A 23,932-nucleotide genomic window follows, 5' to 3' on the forward strand; every position below is an offset into this window, starting at 1 on the left:
CATCTCGAAAAATTCTGCAATCTGCATCAAACTCTAAAAATGTCAAGCATATCCTCATATTCTCGCCAACATTCCATTCACAAAACATTGTCAAACAGGCATTATACACCATTTCATCATTAAGAAAATATTCCCATTTCAGTGACTAAACCACATGTGTTCTTTATTTCTATAGAAAATATTCTAAGTATGTTCCTCGCATACGAGTTCCACATGTCTCGACATATTACACATTACGATTAACCACATGTTCACAAGTTGCCAGGATCACACATCACCAAAGCATCTTTATTCGTGGTTGTGCAGAATGAACTAACATTTCGCAATGAGCCAATATACATGATATACTCAGGGACAGAAATAAGGGAACAAATATACAGCTCAAAAGAAGTTAAAGAACACCTCATTCTTTCATATTACTATAGTTTATAAATCTGTGATGGCAAGGAAGAACCTGTTTGACACAAGTCCCATGACAATTTGTAGCACAGTTGCAGGGCTAAATATCCTTTCAATACATGTGCTCATGATAGAAATAAGCTTATAGTCATGTTTCTAGACTAACAGGGTTTTACTTAATGTTGTTGTTTGTTTGTTGTTAAACACCACACTCAGCAATATTCAAGCTATATGACAGTGGTCTGTAAATAATCGAGTCTGGATCAGACAATCCAGTGACTGAGCGCATGAGCATTGATCTACGCAGTTGGGATAAGATGACTTGCATTAAGACTGTGAGTCTGACCAAACTATCACGTTAGTCCCCTCTCACGACAAGCATGGGCTGATGAAGACCTATTCTAATTTCAAAAACCCAATAGAATAACACTGTGTGTCATCATGATCATTGTGAATCATGAGTCATCATGCTGCCAGCATATACCACTCAAAAGAAGTTAAGGAACACGATTATTTCCTATCACTATAGTTAATGTCAAGGCTTCTTTAGTAGTACACATACAGACCACAGCCACCAAGTACATCTCAATACAAATTTAACCAACAATACCCATCCCCGAAGCTAGGTACCCTTTCAATTTCATCTTGTTTGTTCATATGAATTATTGAAATTATTCTAGTGATCTTGTTTTTGTTCCCTTACTTCCATTTCTCTGTATGTACATCTCTGCCAGCAATCTATTTTCCAAAACTTCATTTTCCAACAATAAAGGGCGGAGTGTAGCAGTTTAGTGTTCCCGTCAGAGGGTCAAAATTACTCATGGGTACAATCTGTAGTGGGTTTACCGATACGCCTCCTCGTGAATACATGTTTCTCTACTTCAGTCACGATATCATACATATATAACACAATGTTTATTTTGCACTGTTATCTAAATGAGTGAGTATGGTTTTATGCCACTTCTAGCATGTCTAGCAATATCTCAGCAAAATCACAGGTAGCTTAGGGCATATACTCCCAAGGCGCTGAGACTGAAAATCAAGTGTACACCGATCCATTGAACAGGTAATAATGTTGCACTTTGAGCATACACTAGGATGTGGATTTGGCCCATTATAAATATGCCCAATATTATATGAGAAATGGAAATCAAACCCAGGCCGCTAGTTTGATGAGCGAACCCGTTAACCAACGAACTGTTATTATGTGAAATACACCCAGTTCCGTGTGGCTCAGCTAATGAGAGGTAGTGGTCTGGCTCGCTGACTTGGCTGATGCATGTCATCATATCCCTATTGCGCTGATCGATGCTCATGATGTCAATCACTTGATTGTCTGGTCCAGAGTAAATCTATTTACAGACCGCCTTCATATAGCTGGAATATTGCTGAGTCAAGCATTAAACAACAAACAAACAAATAAACAAACATGTCTAGTTAGGCTTGTTCTTAGAGTATTATGCAATCCGATATAACATTTTGTTTCCTGATATGCAGTGAGGTAAGGCAAGCTGAGGTCAGGTTCTCAAAAAAAACCTGAGATCAATGTATGGATAGATGTATCATATCTTCAGCTGTAAACGTCATGGCGCATTAATACACATGTGAATAGTGACACCTGTTACAAAAAAAAACATGATGTATTATTACTGCAACATTAAGAGAAAAATCGCTGTGTATAGAAAACATCTCCATCGATATGAACATGATATACACTGGTTTGACATTCAGTATACCAACATCTCTCCACAGTGTTAGAAACATTTAACACAAATCAAAGATCACCGGTTCAGATGACACACATACCGACTGCAAATGCCAAACCACAAAAACAACTGTGTTAAATAAAAAAACACATTTTCAGGCAAATTTTATTCGTTACTTCTAAAACAACTCCATACAAGGACTGGATAATCGGATCAGATGGCTTTTATTAGTGAGTTTTCACATACACACTTTTAATGAAATCCTCAAATACGAACCTGTTCACCTTATACTAAAAACAGACCTGACAAATTGAAAACATTAACATAAACTTCAGGCCCACACAGGCAGCAACAGGCTTTTTTCCTACAACTGAACTAACAAACGAAAAACATTTTCTTCAGAAGCAAACACAGATTGTATATATACTATGACAGGCTGAATCATACCAACAGCCTATGCTCCAAAATCGCTGTCAATTAACAGAAAAATACGCTAAACTTGAAACTCAAAAGAGAGTACACTAAGGAGATGTTTCTCCTTCACTGTCATTAGTGTGAATTACAGAAGAAAACCTTGTTTGATCATGTTGGCAATTTAACACAAATTCAAAAACTGATACTAAAGGGGTGAATGCAATTTTACCCTGCAGCAATGTTAGAGTATATCAGAGTAGAGGCACATAAATATACATGTGGTCATCTATATTCCATAGATGCACTAATGATGACCCACTTGCATAAATTACTTTCTGACATTCACGGACATGAAAACAAAAGCAGCGCGACACTTGCTGCGGGATATTCTGATTTGAAACACAAACCGTATTGAACGATGATAATCACAAAAAGGATCTAATGACATCTGTCAAAGGGTACTTTCATAACTTCATTTTCCACATTGATTTTAATGGTGGATGTTTACATGTCAGAAACATTTGGTTTCCTTAGATATGTTAGAGAATTTATTGAATGACCATTGGTCACAAATTACCATCGTACGAAAGGAAAGGGACTTTATTTCTATTTGTTTAGATCTTGTATACATAGTATGAATTTTAAGTGATACTTATTTGCCTGTTTTGGAATAGCTTACTGTCTGCACTCACTTATAAATTAGGGCTGCAAAAGACAATTTTAACAATTACAATGCAGTCTTGTTAATGGGAATATGCACTTCAACTACACAATAAAAAGGTGTGACAGCCTGTGAGTGAATGATTCCCTGTCAAAAACATGATTTTAAAGTATTTTGTTTGTTGTGCCACTCAGCAATATTCCAGCTATATGACTGCGGTCGAATCTGGACCAGAAAATCCAGTGATTAATATCATGAGTATCAATGTACCGGTACACAAATGGGATACAATGACATGTATCCACCAGTTAGCAAGCCTGACCGCCCGATCCTAATAGTTGCCTCTTATGACAAGCATAGCCATTTTGAATGAATATACAGTGATATTTAGTAAATCTTGTAATCGTGTGGCCTAGATCAATCTGTGTTATATCCCCTGTAATGACTAAGTCTGCACCAGACAAACCAGTGGTTGATAGTGTGAGCAATGACCCACAATATCAGAAAACAATGACACACATCAGCCGACAATTGAGTGAGTGAGTAAGTTTTTTGCACCGCTTTTAGCAATATTCCAGCAATATCACGGCGGGGGACACCAGAAATGGGCTTCACACATTGTACCCATGTCGGGAATCGAACCCGGGTCTTCGGCGTGACGAGCTAACGCTTTAACCACTAGGCTACCCGACCGCCCCTGCTGACAATTGAATAGGCATGCAATTTTTCAATTTGTTACACGGACACAAACCATTGAGAAAGCTGAAATTTTGACCCTAGTGGACACATATCAAAATATCCACCACCAATAGCCATAATGACCACAAAAACCACACTTAATACACACAAACAACCAATATGCCTATACCAGGTAGACACCAAAAAGAATCTGTTGCAACGTAACAATGTCATTACCATCCACACTGACAAGAAGTCTTCAACAAACAACAAAAATAATCAAATGTAACAGAAACCTGTTTGCTGTTATGCCTATCCATAACAAATGAAAATTGTTTTCGTTTTTTCCTCCGTTCTGGATAGATGAAAGACGTATAACCATTAAGGAAGCTTCCCTCAGCACTGAGTGATAGTGAAAACATGATTACACCGCGGTATCCTCGGCAGCTTATTGAAGTACAGATAAACAGACAATCTTCCAATCTAAGAATCCTCCACTGCAACTTCCGGAAGCATAAATTGGCAAACTGTGTTTCATTTTTTAACTTCCTTCCATGATAATGACTACCATCTTCCAAAGAGACCTAACTGGGACGGTGGTAAGCATGATGCAGGGCTTGATTTCAGGAACTTGATTTAACTTGCAATAGGCGAATGCTGACATGAAAACCTAGTCGACCCAGACAAAAAACAGGTTGCACCATTGTCCCATACTTTTCACCGTCAAAACATAGGCTGGTCTGCGGCCAGTGTCACATTAATTAATTGCTGTAAAACATTCGAGGAACAATTACACATAATTTTGAGTGAGTGAGTATGGTTTTACGCCACTTTTAGCTCTATTCCAGCAATATCACCGCGGGGGACACCAGAAATGGGCTTCACACATTGTACCCATGTCGGATTGACGTGTGTACACCTTAACCACTAGGCTACCACACCATTCCCCCATAATCTTGAAGTAATCATGCTTTAATGATGTAATTGTCAAGCCGAAGAAAGCATGACAAATTATACTTGTCACAGTAGACATGGTAGAGATGTAGTATGATAAATAAACTTTAAAAGTACTGAGTGTGTTCAAAGAGCGATATTTTGTGGACAAGTAAGGGTTAGTCAGAGTCAAATATGAAATCTTTTGATATGCGCTTGGTGCATGCAGACATAAACATAAGGTTGCATTTTTCAATAATAGCTGATACTTGTGCATGTCTATTATAGCTAAATTGGTATACAGTCTGTAGAAACAGAAAAATAATTGTTACTATTTCCTTAATATATCTTAAGCGTATAAATGCTCTAAATTCTTGGATAAATAATCCAGTTTCCCCTAAAAGTGTTCCTAAAATCATTGTTTCCCATTGAACTTTGAAACAATTTTTGGGGCAAAAATTTAAAAATAAATAATATTTATAATTTATTACCTTTTTCAAACATGTGAAAGAATAACTTTGTAAGAAAGATAATCATCCTAATCATGCTAATAGTGATTAAATTTCTGAATTCATAATTTTACACCACAAAAATATATAAAACAAATTTTAATTATGGCAATCGTTCCTCAAACTAAGTATCTAGCATATCATTTCGAGTCTGCAAGAAAATATACATTTGATCAGCCATGCAATACACACGTAATGTACACCACCAGCTGTTTATCAAAACCATTCATGTGATATATACGACACTAACCTACTTTGTCCCAACCAGGCTTTAGGTCAGTCATTGATTACCAATAATCTATAGCCTTACCTTGCTCAGGTTTCATACAATGTCAAGTACATTGGGGGATTTTCCTTTTAACTGAAATCAATACTATAACATATTTTCTCAATTGCTAAATTATGAAAATGTCATAACAAACTTATTCAAACACCACATTGTTTATAATCTATTTATAATTCATCATCAGAAAACACACAGCTGTATATAACTTGCATTTGTACTGACTTCGAAGTCCTGAGAATTCCACACACAATTTTAACTATATATGCCGACTATTGTGATTAACAATTTTATTTATATATTATGTATTTGGTATTAGTGTTTAAAATTAATTTACAAGGTTAGCCCTGTGGTTAAAGCGTTCGCTCCTCATGCCAAAGACCCAGGTTCGATTCCCGACATGGGTACAATGTGTGAAGCCCATTTCTGGTGTCCCCCGCCATGATATTGCTGGAATATTGCTAAAAGCGTGGTAAAACCATACTCACTCACTAAATTACAAGGTACATTGTAATGATAACAGTCAGATGAGTAGACTGCCTCCATCATGTGTCAACAGTGTAGCTGATAGAGCATCTGCTCAACTGGTCCTGGCCATGTCGACCGAAAGATATTAAACGCTGGTACTTGTACTTATTCTGCCTGGTGCTCAGAAATTAAGGGGATAAATCAAGGACAGGTTGGCTGGGACTCCACACTTGGGTATCCATGTTAAATTATGGCATCATATCTCAGAGTAAGAGTAAGAGCACTATAAAACCGGTATAGGTCTCGACTGGAACAAGCAACCACATACAGAGACACACACGTCACTCTATAAGTCACTTAGTGCAATAATTTTTAACGTGATATTAAACTCCATTTCTATTCCACCTCACCTCACCTCACTTCAAACAATTAATTTCTTTTTGTATGTCATCGGAGCAAAGCAAATGGTAGTTCTAGTTTAGTGCAAAGAATTATTTGTCTGCTATCTCTAATTTTGTGATGTAAATGAGTGCTCACACAGACAGAGACAATGTCTGAACTTAACCTAACATAATTACGTCTACTAAATAGGCCTCAAGGTCTACCAAGTCAGCCATGTGTTAATGCACAAATCATCCTCCTGAGGCAAGGTAGTTAACTGACTGTAAATTTCTGGGCTCTATCATAGCACAAGTGGCTACTACGAGTTATGTCCATTCTATGTCGCTCCTAACCAATCAGATTCCACGTCTCATATCATTTGCGTTTGCTTCAAACAAATGGCGGCGTGCAGTCAAGATGATCTGATTGATTATCAAAATCGATGTTGTAATAAAACGGTTCTTGATTCGCAAAGTGCATCTAATCACTTGAGCACCTTGATTAAAAACTTGAAAAATATTGGAAACTATCTGTTGATACCAAGTTGGCGGTACACATGCTTGGCAAATCCTGCAATTGACCAAAATCTGCACGGCAGAGTGCAAACTGGATGTCGATTTTGTGACTCAATTTCGATTGGACTATGCATCGAGTCGTTAGTCCAGCCAAAATATAACACAATAATTCCAGCCTAGTTCGGCAAGGGTCAAAACTAGACTTTATTAGTCTGTTAACTCCCTTGCCTTGGGAAGATGTGCACTAGTGAGAAAGTGGACTAGAATGAAAAGACTTAAAAAATTGTTTTCCTAAGAAATTGTTAAACATGCAAAAATGTCAATATAAATTACACAAAAGAGCCCAGAAAATGTCTTCATCTGAAGAAACTGAAGAAATCTAGACTAGCATGAGAGTTATGGATAGTTCTGTTTCAGGGTCTGAAGGCGAGACTAGTCAGGACCAGTGACCACACCTAGCTCTTACACAGTATGCTCTATCCAACTAGCACTATAGCACTGGAAACTTTAACACTTACTTTCGCAACATACATGTTTATAATTATTGCACTAAAATTGTGAAGTGCACGCACGCATGTGTCTGTGTTGCTGCTTGTACTGGTCTGGACTTATGCGTGTTTTGTAGTGCTAGCCCACTGAAATACCATGTCGCAGTTTAACGTGTTTAACATGAATACCCCACGCAGACAAAGTATACTGACTCTGAGCTGACCAGGCCTTGTTTATGTCCCCTTAATCAATGTTAATGGCGACAGGATAACAACAAGTATAATCTTTTAACTTCTTTTGGTATAACATGGACAGGACCCTGTTCCACAAAGCTATCTTAGCACTAAGGTAATCCTAACTCCCATACTTTAACATTAGATTACAACAGTCATAGCGCTAAGATTGCTTTGAGGAACAGGAGCCAGGGGAACAAACCACCAACCTGCTCTCCAGGCAGACGTTCTATCCACTACATAATGGAGTGAGTGAGTAGGTATGGTTTTCGCAGTGTTTGGCAATATTCCAGCAATATCACGGTGACGGACACCAGAAACAGGCTTCACACATTGAACCCGGGTCTTCGGCGTGGAGAGGGAGCGCTTTAACCACTGGGCTACCCGACCGCCCCTACTACACCGTAGAGGCAGTTCTAGGTCTAGACACTGTAACAGTCCTGTGTGTGAAACTGGGACATCGTCTAGCAACAGCAATCATCAACAGCTAATTAACATACATCATCACATGAGTGGCAGATTTCAGAGTGGGTCAACAACTCCAGTCAAACGTGCCAATTCGTCTGGGTCTAGTCTCCCATAAAATAACTAGCTTTCAACAGTCGTTTTCAACAGTATTTCACATGTATCACATCGTGTGGAAGGAAAGTGATACAGGTCCTAAGTGATACAGGTCTTAGACTTTTACTTAGACTTAGACTTTTTAACAAAAGCACAAGCTTACAAAACCAAGAAACATAATAAGGGCGAAACAGGATTCAAACCCAAGATCATTGGTTCCTGGCACATCTAAGGGAAGAAACCCAACACAGCCAATTGCAGCACCTGAGAAACACAGCAAGCCAAGTACCCTAATCTCAACAAAGGCAATGCCTGACGAAAATTATCAGTTTGTGGAATAGAATAAGGTTAGTAGCAAGTGGCAGAAGTGGAAATTTTAAGTCCTTCTGTATTATAACAAGCCATGGATGACAGCATAGACTAACATATTGTACATGAAATCTTTTATTACACAAATCATTTCTCACCTCTAAAATTAAAACAAATATTTTCCTGATGCTGTGGAATATAGCTGGCTAGAGCTGGCAAGAGCTTGTTAAAGCTGGCTAGTATTGCTTTCAAATAAATCGAGACTGGCTTGGATTCATAAAAATAAATATATTACGCAGCCATGGTACTGGACTAATAACAGCACAATATAGGCATGATAGAGGCAACTCTCTCTATTCAATTTTTAAAAAATAGGTGATCGCAATCACAAGTTTCCAATGCTGGAAAATATCTGTTTGTCATTTCCTAATAAACATGATAAATGGAAACAGTTTGTAAGCTTGCCAACTGAAAAGAAATGACACCTGCAAAAATGTCCCCTTTCCCTTTTATTGTAATAACAATTCTCACCATGCTCGCTCAAGTGCAAAATCCAGCAACTTCCATTACTACAATCGCTCCTCCATAATATCATACCATATTATGTACAGGGTTGTGATAGTTCATAACACATTTCTATACTTTGAAAAAGATTTCACAGTTGGTTAATGATCCTGTTTAGCGAGCAAGTGGATCCAGCTGAGAGCTCCACTGTTGCTTAATGGAACACAAGGCTCAAATAGTTTATGTCATAATTCTACAAGGACGGAGAAGAAGAAATGAAACGTCCTTACACTGCAATTAAAGAACAAAAACTGTGTTATTTCTGCACTCGGAATTGCTGCATCATCTCAAAACATCTATATATAGAGTATGAGCTTTTGTGCTATCAATAATGGGACACGATCGACCCAAATACCCTCACAATAATACCCCTAGGTGGGTGAAATTTGAACCCAAGATGTCAAGAAGATAAAATATATTTGAAGTGATGTTAACGACATCAGAATTCCGAGATAATCTCAAGGCTAAAGTTTTGAAATTCCTGACATACAAAAAATTCTGTAAGGGTGGATCAGCTATTTATGGGTCTCATTGTTCAAATCAGTGAAGGGCATGGGTGGCCCATGAGTAACCTCCCTTGGGTGCGCCAGAAGCCGATGATTGTGACTTTGAATCCTGGTTCACCCCGATTATGTTTCTAAGTTTGTCATGATCATACCCGTGCTCGTGGGTTTCACCAACATCTCGTGGGTTTCACCAACATCTAGGATCTGCATCATTTCGGGCTTTCTTCCCACACTAAGCTGACATGTCGCGAAACGTCTGGAATACTGTTAAAAGCAGCATTAAACCCAACTCACTCACTCATTCAAATAAGTGCTTAAAACCTACACTAAAGTGGATACCTTTTCTAATTTGAATTTTATAAAGACAAGGATACTGTTACTAGTCAACATACCCTAGAACAAAAAGTTACTTTAATACCATAGTTATCAGAAAAAGTAACCATGACAAAGACAGTTTGAAATGCGCATGTAAAATAAGGACTTTTACAACAATAAACTTGCTTTTGGGTGAACCCTTAAGAAGATTATGTTAAAAAATGAAAGCGAAATAAATTGCGATGGTTTCAAAAACATGAGTCAATTTTCCAATAATTTATCTATATTTTCAATTGTATATCTTCATATTTTCACATAAGAAAAAATGCACAAAATTACTAACATTCAGACACTGATTAAAATCACTATTTTTGTAATAAGGGAACGTTGTTAAAGAGAGCCTACTAAATAAATTAAGATATTACTGAACCTATTAAAACCGCCCTTTTTCAGATGAATTTAACATGCACAATGTACAACAATCATTGATGGTGTATAACTCAATAAAAGTTGATCTGCTGAACAGAAACACACTGGAAAACTCCCATATCAGGAAAACTCTCACTGATTAATTAACCACCAGTGACAATGGATGTGTGACTAAACTTAGACACGGAATTCAAAGTGTAAAGACTGACTTTCACACTGGTGTGCATGATGACTGACCTTTGAGAAGCGTACCTGCTTACCTCTGAGGCGACCTCACCTGCGAAGGCAGCTAACATGGCTAACAATCACAGCTCAGAGAGTTCTTACTGTACTAGACATTTTTAGTAGACTAGGTGCGAGTGAACCTGATTTTATTCTGAAGACCACTGTATCTCAAATCTGTCAACTATAAAGGATAATCAGTCAGATAAAAATAAATAATGACGATTTGATCTATGACAATAAATACATCATGCTTTAAATTACAGACCCAATGAGTGAGTGAGTGAGTTGTGGTTAATGCCACTTTGAACAGTCAGCTCCATATGAGAGAAAAGCCCAGGTTAAACGTTAATGGCACTGCTAATCCCATCTTACCAATAACAAGCTTGAGAGCTGTGTCAGTCAACAAACATACTTTTTTATTCAAATTGTGTGTCAGGCTGGACATGCTTGTCCTTTTTGGGGCACCTGGTGTCGTATATTCGTTTAGTACTCACACTAACAGCTGTTTCGCCTTTTTCTGCCCGATGGAGTCTGTTTCCAGGAATTAATTTTGTCCAAGTTGTCTTAGAGTGAGTGAGTTGGGTTAAATGCTGCTTTTAACATATTCCAGTTATGTCGCGGCGTGTCAGCCTAATCTGGGAGGAAAGCCCGAAGTGAAGCCATTGTCAGAAGCTTACCACTTTGGTGAAATCCACGCGCAGGGGTATGGTGCTGACAAACCTAGAAACGTAATGAGGGCGAACCGGGATTCGAACCCACAATCATTTGTTTCTGGCGAGCCCAAGACACGCAACAGAGTAAATTGCAGCGCATTAGACGACTGGGCCACCCATGGCCCCCAAGTTGTCTTAGAATCAACAGGAGGTACTTGGGTCTTGTTCAAACGGAAGTATTCATATTATTTTCTTTGATTGCCCCATTGCTACACTACTCAAAAATCCTTTGCTGGTGGCAAGTTTATTGGGATATTTAGAGTTGGGAGTTCCTAGAATTCTAGTGCTTATGACCTAAACTGAAGTACGAATGATTAGATATTATTGATTTATTGATCCTTGATTTTACAATTTTTCCTGCTGCTAAGCCATAGGTAAGTCTATTACCATGAATAATCCTTTGCTTGTTTTGTGTCCTTTTCAAAAACATAGATAGACATGGTAAATAAGTACCCAAATATCTTCTAGTAACTGGTTCACCATATCTTAATTGGTTGGGGAAAGAAGCCAAGATCCTACAAAACTACATTAATGATAAAAAGTTTGTTGCACTGTTTGTTTGTTTGTTTGTTTGTTGTTTAACGCGGCACTCAGCAATATTCCAGCTATATGATGGCTGTCTGTACATAATCGAATCTGTACCAGACAATCCAGTGATTGATATCATGAGCATTGATCTACGCAATTGGGACCGATGACATGCATCAACCAAGTCAGCGAGCCTGACCACCCAATCTCGTTAGTCACCTTTTACGACAAGCATAGTCACCTGTAATGCCAAGCATGGGTTGCTGAAGGCCTATTCTACCCCGCATCTTTAGGTAGGTTTTTCGTCTGATGGAATATAATGACTGGACTCAACTCCAGGACTTCCGAGTGATGTGCAAACGTTATAACCACTCGGCCACTACCAACACTTACAAATGTGTATGTGGGAAATCAAATTACAATACCTAGCTAACTACCTGGTACACATGATGATGATGATGCTATGAACATTAATTATAAAACAAGTTGTGGCCCTATAAACAACATTTGGAAACACACGTTTGTTTGTTCTTTAACGCCACACTTAGCAATAGTCCATCAGTGCAACAGTGGCCTGTGAACAATCGAGTCTGGACCAGACAATCCAGTGAGTTCAATTATGAGCAGCGTCCCATGCTGTCCAGGTACGATGACATGCAATCAAACAAATCACCGAATCTGACCAGCCGATCTGTTTAGACGTTCAGGGCACTATTTTAACCCCGAATCACCACTGGCGACCATATGACGACATCATGCTAATGTTGTTGCCAGTAACTCGCTGGCCTTTCTGAACGTGCACTTTAACAAGTAAAACTGATGCAACTATAGGTATGTTATACAAAATCATAGCAAAATCATATATCAACCATAACATGGTTTAGTCGTAAAAATCACCCAATTGTTGATTCTGGAGGTAAAATCAAATCACCCCCTCACGGGCTCGTAGATTTTACTTCAGAATCAACAAATTCTCATGATTTCTACCTTACGGACATATACAACATAATGAAAAATCTACAAACATAATCAGGGCAAACCAGGTTTCTATCTCACTGTCATAGGATTCTGGCGTGCACAAGGGACACAACTCCACAAGTGAATTGCAGTGCCTTAGACGACTGGGCTGAGGTCACCTGTGTCCCCTACAGACCCGGTGAGGATTTTTGGGGGCGGATGGGTCCCCAGCACCCCCTGTCTATAGTCAAATGGTGAGGATTGGTTGATTATAATGTGCAATCTGGCTGCCAGGGTTGATTAATTACATGCACGATGAAATAATTGGAATTTTGCTGTAAATAACATTCACTCACCCACTCACTCTTCACAAATGGTTTAGTGGTAAAAATTTACCCAAATGTTGATTGCAGAAGTAGAATCAAATCACCCCCTCGCTGGCTCGTAGATTTTACTTCATAATCAACAAATTCTCATGATTTCGTCATGAGACACACACAACATGATTTTTATGAACCTGCACAAATAATTTTTGGCTAAATATTTACCTGATTTACGAAATGCTGAATGAAATATCCAAAACACCTTCAATTATTTGTCTCTAGTGTTCTTAAATTTTTTTTATCACACAAAATTCAAATGATGTCATTCATCATGTTCATTCCCAAAACAAGATAATGGCTATGACGTCAGCCGAACATGTGTGATGTAAGATTTCCGATCTGCTTACGATATTTCCAAAAACTGCACCTCACACACACCTAGTTATATGTCAACACACCCTCCCCTGATGATTAAATAGCATATTCCATTCTTTGATATGGGTCATGCTAATCAACAAATTGGGGGTGGCAGCTAGCTTTTTGGACCACACAGTGACCTTTTCTCCTAGGTCAGAAGGATCGGTCATAAGCATAGGTAGCCTTTGTGCTTTGACAAGCGCAAACAGCCCGAGGCACAAATAAACATACAATCCTTGGATATAAAATATTAACTTGATGTCCCATTAGAAGAAGGATACGTGCGAGTTTCTCCGACGCAAACTTACACAACGTTGTTTTATTATTTCTATATAGGTCATGCTTTAATCGTTATGAGGAGTATTTCCTCCACATTATGATACATAACACGTATACATAACGATGATATTAGAAAAGTTTAAGGCTTTCATCTTTGGTAAACTGTTACAAAGTTATTCAACATATTTTTTTATCTGCATCAACCATTTTCACAAACTATACTCCACATGCACGTCCTCTGAACATGTCAAATATCAACTGTAGGAAACATTTATGACATTGAAACCAGGAAATTCTGTGACAAACGTCACTTGTCACAAACCAGATGACCTTTCAACTTTGTCAGCTGTCACTTGTTGAGTGCAAGGGTGATACTCACTGATATACAAACTATCGTCATAGTAACCACATAGTAACTTCTGTTTTTTTGTAATCATGGTAAACTTACTAATTAACTGTCTACCATGTACCTGTAAGGTCCAAAAAATGTTTTATGTTTCTGGGCCCCGTTCCTCAAAGCGATCTTAGCACTAAGGTGATCATAAGTCCCATACTTTAACATAGGCTTACGATCATCGTAGCGCTAAGATCGCTTTGAGGAACGGGGCCCTGGTGTTTTTGTTTGACCTACAATGACTTGACAACTGTTTTGGGGGGGCATGCTACACGCTGAAGGAAAACTGTAGGGGTCTTCAGTATTAAAATGCCCTTATCGCAGGGATTCATAAAAGTTCACTAGAGTGATGTCAAAACTGCACTCGACAATCCTTAAAGGCCTTATAATCTCCCCCCTACGCACAACCTGCATAAATATAAGATTTATCTTGCATCAAGTGCAGTTTGTACGTTAATTTGGGGGAAAGCAGGTTAGAGTGACCTGCCCTTGGTTAAAAATCTGGAAAATAAAAATGCACGAGGTAGGAGTCTGAAAATGATGCGGGCAGACAATAGGACAATAATCCTTGGAGGGGGCCTTATCGATCTTTGTAAATATAACTTTTCTTTTCTTAATATACTTGTGGACGCACAACTACTGAATTTTGAATTGCAGGTTTTCAAATGGTGAGATTGTGAGGACGGGGATAAAAATGATTCCACAAACATTTGGATGTCGCAATAAGAAATACACATATAATGCTTATTTGCCATATTTGTAAACTGTGCTCTAGGTAGAGAAAGTGTACTACAGATATAACAGACACAGTTCTTTTTTTTCTTACATGTTTCCAAATGTATGTCGTGATACTGATGTTGTTGTCATACAAATTGTCATGATGACCCATACGTACTACCAGACTCTGTCATGTTTGTCCTGACAAAAATATAGGATGGGGATCCAAAACAAACATTGAGGGGCTTATCTGCAATGTAACGAAAACAATGTGTCTGTGCATATCCATTTTATTGTTCTTACAAAATAATCCATGCATCAGTGCATCATTATGTCAATTGGTGAGTGTGAGTGAGTTGGGTTTAACGCCACTTTTAACAATATTCCAGTTATATCGCGGCGTGTCAGCTTTATGTGGGAGGAAAGCCCCAAGTGATGCAGGTCTAAGACGTTTACCACTTCGGTGAAACCCACGAGCACGGGTATGGTGCTGACAAACCTAGAAACATAATCGGGGCGAACCGGGATTCGAACCCACAATCATAGGTCTGCACAGCGAATCACGGTGCCTTAGACGACTGGGCCACCCGTGCCCCCTTATGTCAAGTGGTGTAGAGCCTGAATGATCCTATGATATTGTGCATATTAACTGATGAAGATTCTTTGAAAGCACAAGGTGCTCCATCTCTGACCTGACCTCGTGTTCCTTCGTTACATGACAACAGTCGTTTATCAGTCAGCAGTCAGTTAACAATATTCCTCCATTCTTCTCTCAATCCCCACTTTCATATATTAAGTATATCTATCAGGCTTACAAGAGGTCATTTATGTTCTTTCATTCACCCATTTCATTACATCTTCGTTCTTTTCATTTTTATTCTCTTGAGTGTCTCAACACTTGAATACCTTCTTTGCTCATTCATTCACAATGCTCACATGACCATTAGCATGATCAGTCATTCACTCATTCCTTCAATCCTTTGTTCACTAATATCCTGGGTGCTACTGTACAAAACATCCTTAACATTACACCTGTCATACTTCTATGGAAAGGTAAGGAGTTACAATCAGCTTAGCGTTAAGATTGCTTTGTGCAATGGCAGCCTGGTCCACTGTCCCTCATAGTCATACCATCCTGTTTCATTCCTGCAGCAACAGAAACTAATATTTTTAGTCCACTGGTCCTGACAATTATAAAATATAGCAAAACCCTTAAAAAGGGAGCATTTTTACCAGTCCTTATGATGTAAGTATTCCGCAGTTTGGCAAGTATTTTAGGACTAGTTCCAATTTCTATCGCTGAACTATCCTTCCCACACTTAGTATCATGTTCTTCGTCATTCACAATATTACATCATTCGTCCACATCATTTACTTTCTTCACTCCATCTCAAACATTCACTGACTCACTCCAGTCAATACACAGTAAACTACGGTTATAACGAACTCAAAGGGACCACTAATTTTAGTTCTTTATAACCATAGTTCATTATAAGCTCATATACAGCATAACTACAGCAAATAGTCGGGACCAAAAAGTTCATTATATCCATCAGTTCGTTATAAGCGTGTTCAGTATAAACGTAGTTTACTGTGTAAGCTAGACCTCTTCCTCCTTGACCCTCTTCCTCCGATGTCCACTTCCTCCCTCTTTCATTCCTAATCTGTTAAACCAATCAATTATTCAGTTAAGTGCAGCAGTCATACAAAACTGATAAGTTATGCATTAAAGCCATGTACAGCATGCTTCCCACTTGTGCGTGTTGTAAGTATGTATAAGTATCGGAAACCGATGTTCCTGTGAAATAGGGCAGGTCAGGATAACCCTACACCACAGTGAACATTGCAGTGCATCTGCGTTGCATTAACTCACAGGTAAACGCACATCTCCAACCACAGAACATCTTCGCCAATGTGAAATTGGAAATTGTTGCATCTGTTCATACTGTGAAGACATTAACTATTCACACAGCGAAGAGGAGGTAATGATACCATGAACACGATTACTATTCATACCGTGAATCGGTAAATGCAACAATGAACATGTTAATCTAACCCATGAAATATTGTTGGCTACACAGAAACAGAAAGGGATGGGCCATCCATTGCTTGAGGAACACTATCCTTGGACTGCTTGTCAGAAGAGTGTTTGACTGGATTCATCAATAATTGATTGGTTCCCTTGATAATTGATAAGTTTCAGGTTCCAATCAATGAATCAGTCCTAAATCTGTGGTGAATAATTTCCAATGACTTTACACATTTTCTTATGATTTAAGGGATATGAAAACTGTAGTACAACATACTTAAACATTAAAAATGCATATAATTGTATTTGTCACTGGATAAAGAAGAGGAAGGAAGACTTTTGCATTTTGCGATATAATCAGCTGCCAACAGGGACTCTCATCAGAGCTTGTTAACCCAAACAGAATGTTACTAGACTCAGACTTGGGACAAGTGAAATTATAAAGTCACAAACTCATATGTGTATGAGTTTATTTGTAGTTTAACGCCACTCCAAGCAATATTCCAGTTATATGACGGCGGTCTGTAAATAATCAAGTCTGGACCAGACAATCCAGCAATTTACATCCTGAGCCTAGATCTACGCAATTAGGATACGATGACATGCATCAACCAAGTCAGCAAGCCTGACCACCCGATCCAGTTAGTCACCTCTTATGACAAGCATGGGTTGCTGAAGACCAATTCTAACCTGGATCTTCATGGGTGTATCAGGAATAAATCCCGAGTCTTTGAGTGGATGCCTTATCAAGTCGGTTACCCAACTGCACTTCATAGTGATTACAAATATCCAACTGACCCATCGACTTTCAGCACATTTAAAGACCTTTCTTATCTTATGTAAAGTAAGCCGAAATCCACAACACACTTGATTATTTTTTCATGTACATTTTGGTATAGAAAATAATAATGTAATATAATAAATGATATAAGCAGTGTTACTTCCAACAGACATGAGAGATAACGAACAGAATTCATCCTCTTGATATCCTTGAAGGCTAACAAAAACACACATGTTCCTATTTGCTTAAACCTGAACATCAGCCCAAAACTATTAATTCAATAACCTCAACATGTTTCCTAATCGAGCATCTTTAAGCGTCAATAAAACAAACACGACAGATTCAACACATGGTTTTCAACAATTATTATTAATTTTCTGACTAACAGTCACTTTTGTATTGAGCATTGATTGTAAAACACAGCCGTTAACGTCAAGTAGCTCCTTATTCCACGTAGTCAGCAAATGATGGATGTGTTTTTTCGATCTTCATTTCCAATCATGTCTAATACCTAATTGTTTGTAATTATCATTTCATTTCTCCTCCTAAAATACAGAAAGTCATTGTGTCGTATTGATTGTACATAAAGTTGTTAGCAAAGTGGCAGGAATTCCACATTGGCATTGGTATTTGTTATAATTGTTTTTATATTTAACAATAATTAACAGTTTATTCAAAATATTAAAATCATAATTTCAAGAAATTCATTCCAACTGAAACAAGAATAAAATTTCAACAACTTGTGGGGAAAAGATTATTAGGCAAATATTACACTCTTATGTGCTCAAAGCACTGTTATCGCTAAAGACGGAAGCCTCTTTTAAGAGGGGACCATATCCTTGTGGGCACAGCCGACTTATTTCACTAGCAGGATATTACAAGTCTCAAACAATGTTCTCGTAAATATACATCCTAGTTCGGCTAAAATGGATCTTTGCAAGAATATCAAACTACATATAACTACTCCTCTATAATATAGAGGTCATCATTCAAAATACCAGCTATGTTGTTCATCGACCTCTCTACTCAATTCTCCCAGATTTTATTACAGAATATCAAACTTGACATTTACTTTTTATTTTGCAAATGGTCTTTTGTCCAACATCAGCATGTTTCTTCCCTCTAATAATAGTTACCATTGATGTATTTTGGTTTGTGCCATTATGCTATTGTCCAAATGATTTTTATTATATAGAGGGTGGATTTTTAACATTTGGATCAATCGAATTAAAATAAAAATAGATTTGTGTCGATGAATATATTTTCTTTTTATTGGGTATTAAGTTGTTTACATTAATGGTGAATGGGGAAAAGTAAACATCTCCTAATACTGTTAAAATTGAATGACGTTTAGTAGTTGTATGGTAACATGTATGTGTATTATACTTTACTATGTTTACTACCGAGGAGGCTTTCTTCAGAGGCTGCCAGTGGTCAGATGCAATTTATCCATTATCATGATTTTAATAACATGATTGTTCTAAATGTGGCTTTTGGCTCTAGTCAGTTGAATAAGTAAACATAAAAAAATGTTGTCTGAAACATGTTAAGTTGCTATACTAATTTCCTTCTAATAAAGACCATTAAAAATGAAATGTAATATTGTAAAACTACATGTATGTCTTATGTTATGGTTACACTTGTGCACATTTGCACAATCATTTACACTGTTCAACTTGATAATGTATCAGTGCTGACATGTGCAACAATGTATTTCAATACACAATTATGAGTGTTGATTCTGGCCCTATGATTTGTATTGGATGATCCATAAAGGATTTATGACATGTTCATATCACACTCTGCTGTTACGGAAACATCCAGTATTTATTCTTCTCCTTAAACTGGGAAAAAGAGGACACATTACAAGCACAATCTTGTACCACATACCACTGGCTTAACATTTAAAAGTATTCAATTCAATTTTGAAGTTTTGAATGTTTAAAAGGACACATAAAGGTCTTCTGTCATCATGGTGATGTATAATTAAGAATGCTCATTTGTATACCACATAATCATGATAATCAAGAGCAAAAAAACTTAATATTTCAATAGAGCTGGAAAGCTAAATCGTGTGTCCATTAGCGGATTAGTCCTATACACAATCAGTGACAAGAGTCTCTAATCCAAGACCAGATCTAGTTACGGTACAAATATTTGAGTCTATGATCAAGATGAGCTGTCTAAAGCACAAAGGTTCATATGTCATATAAGACACATTCAGGTATGGCATGTATGGAGACTCAAATGTTTTTGGCACACACTGTGTATAACCAGCTGACGACATTTCTTAACAATTGTTCATTACATAAACAGTTATGAGAAAAAAAAACAGATATTAATAATACATTTATTACAATATTATTCATTACCGATTCCCAATATAATAAGTTAATGATATCATAATCATTAAAAAGTTAAAAAGTTCTGTGCATTCTGTCCAACTATTCAGAAATAATCAGATAATAATCTTTCAGCTCTTGATTAAACATGATATGAGCTGGCATCAACTGTGAACAAGATGGTAAACATGGCTGCAGAGATATTGACAAAGTGCCACCATGATAACTCATAATTGCTGCAAATGCTAATCATTTACTCAATGCATCCACTAGATAGTAAAACAAGATCAACAAAACAAAATCATTAGCTGGTTTCACATCAATATATCATAACCATACCATGGCAGCACTCTATTGACTGTAGTGTTAGGTTATTAAAGTATACATTCACAAAAACAGTTTTGTAATTACACGATCAATATTTCAACCAGGATATTACTTCAGAACACAAATGGTCCCTTTTATGTCATTTATAGGTTAACTCTGAATTCAGGGTAAAAATAATTGAGTTACAAATCACCAATTTATAAAACGTAAATTGAAATAATTTCTCCTGACGTCCAGATCAAAAATTTAACTTCAATATAAAACTGCATAATGCTGAATACAAATTAATTCACCAAAAGATCAAATCAACCAGATGACATTTTAGATCAACTTATAAAGCAAAGTCCAATGCTGAACAAATGATATATTAAGAGTATTACTTATCTTGTTTATTGAAATGCAAATCTAAACTTTATGTTCCATACCAGGTTAGCCATAAACAAGCCACAAACTACAGCTACTTACTTGCTCTTGTCTGGCCTTGCTTTATCCAGGGTCCACGGACACATCCACATGCTTACAAGAATGTGTAAACTTCCCACTAACGTAATCCCTGGAAAATTACCACTAAAACACTCAGTCAAACCAGTTATCCCATGTGGAGAACTGCACACTATCTCTTCCACAGCATTACGAACCTCTCATAACACATGCACGACATGTGTTCAGCCTGTGTTGGCTGGACCAATTCACTGACATGACCTACAAACTCTACGAGTGGGAGTAAGGCAAAAAAAACCTACTACCCCAAACCGTGGAGGTTTCTGTAGACACAAACAGCGCCCCCTATCAACGAACCTGAGGAATGTTGGGTCAGATTTCGTCTCTCTCTTCTAGCCTAGTGTCCCTGTTGCTATGGCGATACATCAACAAAGATTCTCTTCTCATGGGCTTCAGTAAAGAGCTACATTTAAACATGTTTTTATCATTACTCAGAACATGTACAATTATGTGGGAGTGAGGGTTTTTTACAATCACACGCAACATCCGTGATCCTTCTATCTGTGACTGTAAAGGGAGGACGGCTTCGCGACATTAAACAATGTGAGGCATTAAATGGGAGTAAAGTTGCTGTAAGTGCCAATGCAAGTCCAATTACAACAATATTATTTTATGTCTCCTATCATGTCTAATTCTATTCCACATATCCACATTTCTCATCATTATAACAGAGCTACAGATAAGCAGCGTATTTGTCTAAAATACCCCACCCCCCACCACCCCCAAAAATATTAAAAACCCAATTACTTTGAATTAACATGCGTACAGAAAGGCATACATTAAATGAAAAACTCAAATGTATAAAAACAGCTTGCATAACCATGGTAACGGTAAATACACAATGAACCTTTTTCAGCATGTGTATAAAAGGACCTAATTTCCAAAACACAATTATGAGCTAATTTAGTTTCCAATTCTATCCTTATAAGTATTTAGAACATTATTTTATCTTTTTAAATCTTAAAAGTTCACTAATTTTGGGAGAAACCCAATTGAGTGATGAATATATGAGTGAAAGATTATTGGCTACCCAATAAAAAATGTAATACACCAATTAAAATAGAAACCCAAGAGTAAAGCTCAATTGCTCAAAAACCTATCTGGAGTTCTGTTATAAACACAGATAAACATGACCAAATGGAAATGGTATATGTTTTAGTTTCCCACCTATAGTCTTAAAACTAAAAAGAATTTAAAGACTCTTATACCACGTGTATACCAAGAAAAAAATGGCATAAGTGCACAAAGAATGACACATATCTTTGGAACTTGAAAATATGTTAAAGAGCTTTGAAGTGGCTTTGTGATGTTAAGTAATCTACACAGCAAGATTGCAACAATGATGTAGCCAAATCACGCTAGTCAGCTAGCATGAGACAGCGAAACTCTGCCGAGGGGAAGAAACTATTCAAAGAAGAGAGTCCTTATGATCAGTAGCAGTTGAGGGCTATAATTCTGAACCAGTACTTAATACTTTAATTTTGCTACAAACTGTTACTGAACAAAACCAATAGAAACTGTAAACATTGTAAACAATTCTGTCTGGTTGAACAGCTACGAACCCTGAGGACTTGTGATGTATGAGATGTGTTGGGGTGGTTTGTTTTTTAAAGCTGGAAACTCCGTTCTTGGATCGAAGAATAAAAAGAAATGCATAGTGTGAGTTTAAAAATACAAGACTTGCACTTGTCTTCTGGACTAAGTCTTTGATAGGCATTTAGAAGTTGAAGGACATGAATATATGACACTTTTTTATGGATTAACTAATTATTCTTGTAAAAAATCCCCCATCAGTATATGCCCAATGAAGGAGCAAGAAGTAGCCTTGAAACACCATCTGGTCTAGTCTTAAAATCACAAATATCTAACGCTGATAGCAGGAGACAGTGAGACGAGAAATAATTGGGTTCGGTTACTCATTCAGAAAACAAACCATAAAATCTTCTTTTCAGAGTGACTTACAAATGACAGGAGTCAACATCATACAAGGCCGATAGTTGGCCCCAAGTCTGAAGCAAATGACGGTACAAATCCCCAATTTGAATTTAAACTTTCCCAATTCCTCCGAAATCACATTTAAAAAATCCAATTTTGAACAATGTCACAATTTTTTCTCAATTTGCCTGGAAGGCCACCTAGTTTGGAATCCGAGATAAACCCTTGCTATATCATGTGGACGGGATCCCAGGAGCATATCTTCGTAGCACGGTACTGGGAGTGGGAGTATTTAGAAAAGGGCAATGGTGATTATGGCTATTCATCATACAGTACTGTGTCGACACACATTATATGAGGATAATCCGGGGTAGATAATTATTGAATCACATCTGGATCAGTCAATCCAATGATGTCAAGTTTGAGTAACAATCCACGATAATGACACAAAGTACCTGGGAAGATCTGGGGTAGAATAGGTCTTCGGCAACCCATGCTTGCCATAAAAGGCGACTATGCTAGTCATAAGAAGCGACTACCGGGATCAGGTGGTCAGACTCGCTGACTTGGCTGATGTGCATGTCATCTTATACCATTTGCATGGATCGATGCTCATGATGTCAATCACTGGATTGTCTGGTTCAGAACTCAATTATGTACAGACCGCCATCAAATAGCTGGAATATTGCTGAGCATGGCGTAAAACAACAAACAAACATACTATGAGGATACAGAGTAGAACAATCTTACTTCTCTACTGACAATTATCCGTCCGGTGGCCTCTTGAAACACGTGGACATGTAATTCCAACTACAAACCCTGGTCTTTCTCATTCTTGAGCAAGGTCACAAAATAATTGGGCATGCCTTTGTAAAGGTACCACCGATCTATGAGGTCTTTACCGATTCCTGGCTACTGTTATTGTTTTTTCAAAATGAAATAATCGCAATTATCATGAATATAAATAACTATTTATGTCTTTCTTAAGGTGAATTTGCACTTCTTGATAACAAAAAGGGCAGAAAATGTGAAAAAAATCAGATCTGAAATGCTCCATTGAATTCCAAGAGAGTTGTGGAAACTGAACCCTTGAAAAGCTGCACAAACAAGG

The 23,932-nt window shown here is 37.6% G+C and overlaps 1 protein-coding gene across 2 annotated transcripts in view; it reads right to left on the reverse strand.

Annotated features, from left to right (window-relative positions):
• LOC139465737 (mitogen-activated protein kinase kinase kinase 2-like) overlaps positions 1 to 23,932 on the reverse strand; it is a 100,109-nt gene that overhangs the window by 71,066 nt on the left and 5,111 nt on the right. Inside the window, exon 1 of one of the 2 annotated variants that reach the window (XM_071247570.1) lies at positions 20,851 to 21,069. The exons of the other annotated variant lie outside the window; for it this stretch is intronic. The gene's annotated coding sequence lies outside the window, so the exon portion shown is untranslated. Of the gene's footprint in view, positions 1 to 20,850; positions 21,070 to 23,932 lie in introns of those variants that run through there. 2 annotated transcript variants of the gene reach the window in all.

Source organism: Haliotis cracherodii, unplaced genomic scaffold (assembly GCF_022045235.1).
Source record: "Haliotis cracherodii isolate W230 unplaced genomic scaffold, xgHalCrac1.p SCAF_18, whole genome shotgun sequence".
Lineage (NCBI taxonomy): Eukaryota > Metazoa > Mollusca > Gastropoda > Lepetellida > Haliotidae > Haliotis > Haliotis cracherodii.